Source organism: Bidens hawaiensis, unplaced genomic scaffold, assembly GCF_021521415.1.
Source record: "Bidens hawaiensis isolate Kalapana, Puna unplaced genomic scaffold, B.hawaiensis_p1.1 tig00016041_1, whole genome shotgun sequence".
Taxonomy (NCBI): Eukaryota; Viridiplantae; Streptophyta; class Magnoliopsida; order Asterales; family Asteraceae; genus Bidens; species Bidens hawaiensis.
Genome location: NW_027492454.1, coordinates 252641 through 262486, shown reverse-complemented (window position 1 = coordinate 262486; position 9846 = coordinate 252641). Strand labels below are relative to the sequence as shown.

Below are 9846 nucleotides of genomic sequence, written 5' to 3'. Positions count from 1 at the left end.
ATGAAAATTAACCATAGATTATAATAAATATCCAAAATTTATAAATAATCAAGATGCATATTTAGTATTAAAATACATAAAAGCCCCGAAAAACACTCAAACCTTGTACAAAAAGTAGCCGAGAGTAGTACCGCAATAGACGGGTTCAACCATGAGTGTTGACAGCTTCCCATAGCAAGTTCTGTGGATTCGGGTTAGTGAGATCACGAGCCTGTAGAGCCGCAGTTCTAAGCGTTTTAAGCGTCATAATATTAGCATCGAAAAACGACACGCTCGTGTAAGGCAAATTATGTTTCTTGCAAAGCTCTTTAACAATAGGAGATATGGACCTCAAATGACACCTTGGCAACCGAGGAAACAAATGGTGCTCGAGCTGGAACTGTAGACCACCAAAGAACCAATCCATGTACGACGAGCACGTGATGTCAATCGTCCCATTGGTCTGCTTCTCGAACCAGTCGTTCCCGGTTGGTGGGCCCACGTAAACGTTAGCTGCAAAGTGGTTCAATGTAAACTGAACGTGTTGGATCCCGGTCACGTAAAAGCTAACCAACACGAACGTAACTCGTTCGGGCCAGTTCGGTAAGCGAGACACGAGAAGCGGAAACCAAGTCCAGAACACAAGGGTGCCGAGAATGTTTAACGCCTTGTCGGGAACCTTTCGTTTCGATAATAATAATAGTATTGTTTGTAGATAAAGGTTGACCCTCGCGACACACATGATCGGGTAATAGTTGTAATGTTGGTAGCTTATGAAAAACCGAGCCACACGATCGAATGTCAACTGTCGTCCGTAGAAAACGGACGTTATAGAGTTGAAAAAACGATTGGAAACGGCCAACATCGGGAGGTGTTGAAGGTCGGGATCGTAATCGAGACTGTTACACGCGATATGATGCGCGTTATGCGTCCATTTCCACCACGCGATACTTATACCCGTTATACAATTCCCGATAAAAATCCCCGCAAATTTGTTCCACCCGCGTGTCGCCATCATTTGATAATGACCCGCATCATGACCCAAATACGCGATTTGGATCCAAGCTAAACCCAATAACGCTCCGGACAACATATGCATCCAGAAGCTTTTAGAATACAACACACCGTACACGCAAACGGAAATAAGCAGAGACACGAAACAAAGCGAGTAAATCACACAGTGACCTTTCTTTTCAAACATCCCGGCTTTTGCAAACTCGGAGGCGAGTTTTCTGTAATCTTTGGAGACTGCAGAAACCTGGTAATCTTTTATATAATAACCAGTGAAGAGTTTGTTAAGGTGGGCCCACGCTGAGCCAGGATGGAAGGCGATAAATGCATCGGTTACATCCTGGCCCGCAAGATTCATGAGCGGTATTTCACCGCCCGGGTGTATTTTAGCCCACTCGGTAACATTGTAAACTTTGCCTTGAATCGAGATCCACAAGTCATTAGGCTTGTTGCGCTTTTGTAACTCCTCGGATGTTATGTACTTCTTTTCATCGGATTTCGAATCCAAAACTGCATAACACAAATGTACATGTCAAAAAAAAAAAACTTTTTAACAAGTTTTTTCAGACAGAATAACTATTAGAAGCAAAAAAGTTAGCTGCAAACACACATGAAATTATTATTATGGATTTTATTAACTATGCAGCTAAAAGATATGCATATGAAGTTAATATTCAATATATCAAGGGGCCCTTTTGACTTAATCAAAGCATAACAATATTATCACTAATTAGACAAAAAATGGACCAAGTTATTATGTTAGAAAATGACATGCAACTTGATAAGTAAATAGTAGGGCCTTAATGAGTTAATGGCATGTGGATACTTAATGTAAGAATAATAAAAATAAAAATAAAAAACTAATTAATTAAAAGGCAACTTAATGAAAATGACCCTATAGTCATGTTATAAGTTATAACTACACAAAGGGGTCAATTACCACAAAAGGTAATGTTTCTGAAGAAACACTAAGTGACACGGGGCAGATTATGGATAATCTGGGGGTTAAGTAATGTTTCCCACGAGGATGAGGTTCAGCAGAGAAGGTTGTTCTTCAGATGACCTGCAAAACAGACACCGTAAGCTCGTCACTGAGAAGGGGGGGGGGGGGGTTCCTCCTTGTGACCACCCTCCGGCGTGAGAATCAGACTAGATTGCTCTGAATATAAGTGTATATTAAGAGATTGCTAGATAAGAATGAGATATCAGATGATCATACCCTTTGGGGTATTTATAGCCGAAGGTAGGTTTCCAAGGAGGTGTGGCCGGCTGAATAGTATTCCTGTTCTACCAACTGTGGCCTACGCACGTGCCCTGCTGGTAGTTGGTGGGTAGGCAGCGGCTGATAGTGACCAAGCCTGCTGTGTACTATTCCTTTTCCACCAACTGCCGGCTATGCACGTGGTATGACAGGAGTTGGTGAGTAGGCAGCGGCTAATAGTGACATACAGTACAGGAGCATGCTGCTCGCCATACTGTTGTCAATAAGCTGTCGTATCTTTAGTCAGATCTTTTGCCCATACCTCGTCAGGTACAGTACAAAAGATCTTCCCGTATCGTACGGACTGGCTTTTGGGCGGGAGTATTCCCCCTCCCGCCTTTGTGCGGGATTGTTCCCGGCTTTGCTCATTCCTTCAGGTGACACTGAATGATTGAGAGCTAAGTGCCTTGTGCGTGTAGCCTTGCTGCGCGGGTGGCCTTCCCTGATGGCTTGTATCCGCAGCTGCCGGAACAGGCAGAGTACTTCACCATTGGGAGGCATTTCCTGCGGGAACAGCTTGCGTACTGCGCGTAAGGACGTCACGTCTCTGAGCATGGTGGGTCCTGCGTATCCAGTTGGTTTCTGCGCAGACGTCTCTTTTGAAGGTGAGTCTTGCGGGTCCAACTGGGCTCTGCTGGGACATACCTCTTCAGTTTCATAATAAAACCATTAAATAATTGATACAAGGTATTAATTATATAGTTAACAAAAAGATATGCAAGGTATCAAAGTTAAGATGCTTGATCTATTATGTTAACTTTCATTCTATATAAAGCATGATTCCCATTTATTACTAACTTCACAAATGACTATTCGTTTCGCGCTCACTAAGGCCGAAAAATATCACAAATTTGGTATGATTACACGCGGTAGGTAATACAAACAATTACTTGTTAAAACTGTACTATACTATACCATATTAGGCAGATATTCCTCAACTCCCTACTTTAAAAATTGTCTAATATTTGCATATTAAGCATAAAAGTCCAGCTAGCATATACTATTCCATTCAGTATAGAATAAACTAATAAATAAACTAAACTAAACATATGCAAACATTGAACTAATAAGCTTAAAGTCTTTCTTTCCACTTTGTTGAATAATATAATTATCAAACATTAAGCCGGAGATCACGATTTCCGTTCCAGGAATACCAGATCAGATGTGGACACAACATGTTAGGCACGTCCACAGTCCGGTTCGGTTTTCAGCCCTAACCGATCAGTTTCGGTTAAAGTTTTTGAAAATCGTTCGGTTTTCAAACCTAACCGAAACTGAGATTTTCAGTTAAAAGTTTTTGAAAACCAATCGGTTTCGGTTCAGTTTTCAGCCCTACCAAAATAATTTTTTTGGTTACGAGTTTTTGAAAACCGGTCGTTTTCAGTTATACGTTTTTAAAAACCGTTCGATTTTCAAAACTAACCGAAACCGAAATTTACAGTTATAAGCTTTTGAAATCGATCAGTTTCGGTTCAGCTTTCAGCCCTAACCAAAACCGAAATGTTTTAGTTATGACTTATGAGTTTTTGAAAACCAATCAGTTTCGGTTATAAGTTTTTAAAAACCGTTCGGTTTTCAAACCTAACAGAAACCTAAATTTTCAGTTATAAGTTTTTGAAGACCGATCACTTTTGGTTATGACTTATGAGTTTCTGAAAACCGATCAGTTTCGGTTCGGTTTTCAGCCATAACCGAAACTGAAATCTTTCGGTTATGAGTTTCTGAAAACCGATCAGTTTCGGTTAGAAGTTTTTAAAAAGCATTCGGTTTTCAAACCTAACCGAATAAGTTTTTGAAAACCGATCAGTTTCGGTTCGGTTTTCAGTCCTAACCAAAAAACTGATCGGTTTCGATTAATCGGTTAATCTCACATTCATGAGATTAATAATTAATAATGTGTTACTTAGAGAAAACATTCAGCTGTTCAGATCTGACTAGCTCCAGATCAGATCCAAACAAACGATGAACATCATATCACTATTCAACAAAATCAAAAACATCAAATCATCCAACCGATTTAACACTATACACATACAATAATCACAAATATTCAAAAATAAAAAGATAAACATCACCAAAAACGCAAAACATCCAAAATGCGATTCGAAATAATAACAATAACAAACCTTCAACGGAAGGTGAAACAGAAACCATGGCTGAATCCTCACACACGAATAATATTATTATAAATTATAAAAAAAAGATAACAACAAGTATAAATAATTAATAAATACAATGTGTGTTGGAATAGAGAAAAAGATACGAATTTGTTTCTGGTTGTTTGAACCAACCCTAACAGCGCAACGGCATATTAGTAGAAAAATAATAATAATAATAATGAAATGAGATGAAACAAGAGATGATGATTGATCTAACGGTTGAGGTTGGATTGATCTTGGAAAATATCTTGGGTCCAGCTAGACGTGTGAAGTAGCTGATAAGTTCTCTAGCTGTCAATCTGTCATGCATTTGGCATCCGAGTGTTCTACTCACCGTTACATAATTTGATTATTATTTGTTTTTAGTTATTAAAGTACCATGAATGTGGTATATTTATGTAATTTATGTATTTATGCCATGCATTAATTAGGTTTCCCATGAATAACAAGCCACCTAGGCTCACACTAGCTTTGTGTCATTGTGTTAGCGTGTTTATCGAATTAAATAACGAATTTTGCTAGTATTTGTATTCGTATTCGAATAAAAGTTGAGTTATTCGATTTGAATTTGTATTCGTGTTGCATATCATATTCAAAATTCGATTCGATTCGTATTCAAAACTTGAATTCGAATCGAATACGAAACGAAGTCGAATAAATTCGATTTGATTCATGTTCACGTATGTTAAAAAGTTCAAAAACCAAAATAATAATTGTAAAACACATAAATATTAATTTAAAGTTGCTACAATATTATGTGATAATAAGTTTAAAACTAAAATATAAATAGTATGGGATAAAAAATAATGATATGTTGTATTCATGTATTGGGTTTTATATTTTGTAATGGATATTTATTATTTATGTATATGGCCGAAACAAAAAAATTATATATATGTGTGTGTGTGTGTGTGTTAATTTGAATTTGAATTTGAATTTGAATTTCGAATCGAATAATAAATCATAAACTCGTATTCGATTATTATACTCGAATACGAATCGAAACAAATTTCGAATGATTCAAATTCGAATCAAATTATGAACTCCCCTACATTGTGTTGTATTTATGTCTATGTTATGAACAAACGTGTTGGGTTTTAACAGGATATATTAAAAAAAGTAAGTAAAACAATAAAATTGTGATTGGCTGAAATGACGTGACCACACCTTTTTTGTGTTTGAAGCTTGTTAATGTGTTAACTAACGCCCTGTAACAACGGGCTCTTGCATTGTGTTCTGAAGTTTCACTTAAGAAAGGAAAAAAAAAAGAAATAGATGGAAAAATGAAATGGCTGTGCTCCCGAGTTTCGTTTAAGAAGAGAAAGAAAAAGATAAAAGACTAGAAATCACATTGTACGAACTTAACTCTTGTGTTTCATCTTTTATTCATGTATCGTCTAAAAAGATATACGTTTTGCTGACAAAAAGTTCATACCCTCGCGATTCGCGAACGAGACTTGTGAAATGTGAGTGCATATTGTTTTGTTTCTAGCAAAGTGAATTGTGATGCTAGAGTATGATAGGACTTTAGCTTGAAATTAAAACAATGTTCAACTTAAATTTGATTTTGTATTAAGCTATGATTGTGACTATTACTCGACAAAATCTTTATAAAAAAAAGAACAATACTCCTGCAATTGATGAGAATCACTTATCTTGTCTCCCTTATTCACATGAGCACTACCACCTTTTATTGAAACTATTCAAGCCACATATTATACTTTTTTTTTCTTCTTTTTGTAGCAAGAAAAAAGGTTAATAAATATAAAGCAAGTGGTTTTAGTAAGCAGAGCCAAGTGGAGATTTAATGTGGCCCATCAAGTAGTTTTCTAGGCAAGTGTAAAATTCGATTCTTATGCATTAGCCAAGTGTTGCACAATTGCCTATTTGCCTAACGTTCGTATTTTAATTATACATGACTACTTCAATTATTAAATTTATTTATAGTAAAATGTTTCTTATTTATTTGTATGAATGAATCATTTGTGACCTTTGCCAAGCAGAGCCAAGTGGAGATTTAATATGGCCCATCAAGTAGTTTTCTAGGCAAGTGTAAAATTCGATTCTTATGCATTAGCCAAGTGTTGCACAATTGCCTATTTGCCTAACGTTCGTATTTTAATTATACATGACTACTTCAATTATTAAATTTATTTATAGTAAAATGTTTCTTATTTATTTGTATGAATGAATCATTTGTGACCTTTGCCCTTTCATGCACATCAACATGACAAGGTGTTATCATGTTATGTGATAACAATACAAAACCTTATTTATGTATTTACTCGAATGTCACTTTATAATGATATGGTAAACATAAAAGCATGGTTGCAAAAGTCGCTAGGCGGACCCTAGGCGGCCGACTGGGGAGTTGGGTGTATTCGGAGTACTCAGGGAGTACTCGGACATGGTAAATATAATGAAAATTAGTTTTTGGATATTATATATATGTCGAATATCACAAATTTACTAATATTTATAACAAAATAGGTAAAGATCAATATAAATAAGAGAAATACACTTTTAAATAATAAATTATTCTAAAAATTGTTAATCATTAAGTAAAAAATGATACTTATTCTTTAATTTTAAAGAAATACGAGTTATGCTTTATTTTGTTAAGCCAAAATCGGCTCAAGTTCACCGACTAGTTGTGATTCTGACTAAGGTTAACCATCTTTAGTCAATTCTTAGTAACTAGGCGGAATTAAAGAAACTAGCCTAGGCAACATACCTTGTAGCGAGTACTCGGGGAGTACTCGGCCTTGGATAGCTACTTTTACAACATTGCATAAAAGTAATATAAGTGATGGGATTTTAAATTTATATCTTTATTTTTATGGGTTGTATTTTAATATTGTTTCTATATTTATCGTGCGTGTATATCTTGATTATTAAGTATACAATATTATGGGTATATGAATCATTTTTGGTTAATTTTGGTCTGAATAAAAATACCACAAAATCGAATGTATAATTCTCTTCAAATTAAGTATAATATTGCTGTATATTAAAAGACAACGTGCTAATTATTTGATTACTATGTGTAGAATGCGTAACTAAAACTTGTAACTAAAACTTGTAACGGTGCGTCTAACCCCACTTCAATGGTGAGGCAAATGAAATGATGATGCATTCATGTGGCTAAGCCTCTTTCGGTGTTTATACTTTATAATGCATTTTTACTTTTGATTACACATGCAATACCTTGTGTCTAACCCATGTACATAATGCATCTTGGTTATATGTACATGCTCCAAGAATGTACACAATTGGATAGATACAAATACCTTTCACCTAAAATTATGTACATGTGTCAAGTTTGCCTTCTTGTTACATGAAAATCACATTATTTTATTTTATTTAATAAAATGGTATTTAATGAATAATTATGATATTAAGTTATTAACTTTTAGAATATATAAGTCAAAACGAATAATGTGCTTAAACATAAATATAAAAATAAATTGGACCCTAGTAATATGCAAAATTGGGCTTATGAGTTATGGATCCTAGTAGTCTTGAACCATAAGGAAGTAGAATAAGCCCAACAATGCAGACTATTAACCGTATAAAATTACTGAATTAGAGTAATAGATTCATATCATTACATGCTTAAATTTTAGGGCCAATCATCCTTACAAATATTAAAAATATCATATGTACCAATGCAAAACTAAAAATATCATATGTGTCATTGCAAAGTTATTAATATATCATATACATGCAATTCATTAAAAATTTTAAAAATGACCACGTTACTCTAGTTTGATTAGATGCGATAAAAGATTTATGATTCGATGCGATAAATCTTCGAATGGCATGCAATTTTGAAGAAGTAACGAGAAACGATTTGGTTGTTGTTAAAGGTGAGAAAAGTCGATTAATGTTAAAATAATAACATAGGGTATAAACACATTATGTACTGGGAAGGGATAGAATGGTCTATTCGTTAAAAATGAGCATATATGAAAGTTAATTTTTTGAAAAATAACGATCGAATGGTCATTTATTAAATTATTGTTAATAAATAGGAGGTATATATGATACTTTAAATGTTTTATAAGGGCGTATATGATATTTTAGTTAATTTGTAAGGGCATATATGATATTTCAAATTTTACATCGGTACATTTCATATTTATAATGTTTGTACGGGTATATATGAAATTAATCCTAAATTTTAATTGAAGCTTATCTGGTAGTTAGCAGTATTTAACAAAGTAGCAAACCTTACGAGTTTACTTTTTAGATTAAAATCAACTTCAGTTATTATATACTCGGTTGCAATACTTAACAAAGTAACAAACCTTCGTATTTGGAGATTTTATAACCGTTAAGTGTGGGGAATCTACAATCTTTTTTACCGCATAAACCGTTGTCTCATTAATGTCAGCGTACTATTAGATATATATATATACCTGGAGAACATGCGCGTCGTGTCGGGCAAAGTTACGAGTCAGGATGGGTCTCGTCATGATGAGTTCTTGTTTAAAAATGAACAGACAAATATTTGTGTGTATATATGTTCGTTCGTTTAAAAATGAACATGCTCGTGTTTGTTTAGGTTTGCTTCTTTAAAATCTAAACAACAGTTCACGAACATAAATAAACATAATTAAACAAGATAAACGAATATATATATGAAAACGTAAATGAACACAAACAAACATAAACGAGCATAAATGAACAAATATAAAACATTAAGTAACCTCTCCGTCCCATTAAAAGTGTCAACATTTCCTTTTTTATTTATCCCATTACAAATGTCCACTTTCAAATTTATTAGGCAATTTCTAAGTTTACCCTTAAACACACACAACTAACATTAATAAACAATATTTATAGACCCAATTTCCAAGGGCGTTATTGTCATTTGGTAAGAAAAAAAAAACAATAATTTAATCTAACTTAAACTTTGTGTTTTTCAAACTAAGACACTTTAACTAGCACAGAAGGAGTAATATTTAATTTATTTTCTATAAGTATGTAAACGGACATAAATAAACGGCCGTAAACGAGCGTTTACTAACATAAATGAACAAACAAAACATGTGTTCATGTTTGTTCGTTTTATTAAATCACACAAATCTTTTGTTTGTGTTCGTTTGTTTATTAAAGGTTTACATGCATATATGTCCACCCTTAATATCGTTGATTCGCAAGCTTTTAAATCATTAGCCGATAAGATTTTCAACCAAAAAGATTATGTCACTTGTCCAATAAAACTTGTCAAAAGCATAAAAATTATAGTCGGAAGCAAAATAGATTATTGGTGCTACGAAGACGGGTTAAAAAAAACTATCAACCCAACAGTTTATGTCACGTGGCAAAATCTTGTGGGTTGCAAGTCTGGTCGGCTAATGATTAAAAAGTGTGTGGTTCGGATGTTCGGTGAGATTAAAGGTGGACATTATTGGAAAAAAAACTCGTTAA

At 34.3% G+C, this 9846-nt stretch overlaps 1 pseudogene; it reads right to left on the bottom strand.

Annotated features, from left to right (window-relative positions):
* On the bottom strand, nt 1–1523 carry LOC143550447 (delta(8)-fatty-acid desaturase pseudogene; annotated as a pseudogene).
* Nucleotides 1524–9846: the final 8323 nt, after the last annotated feature.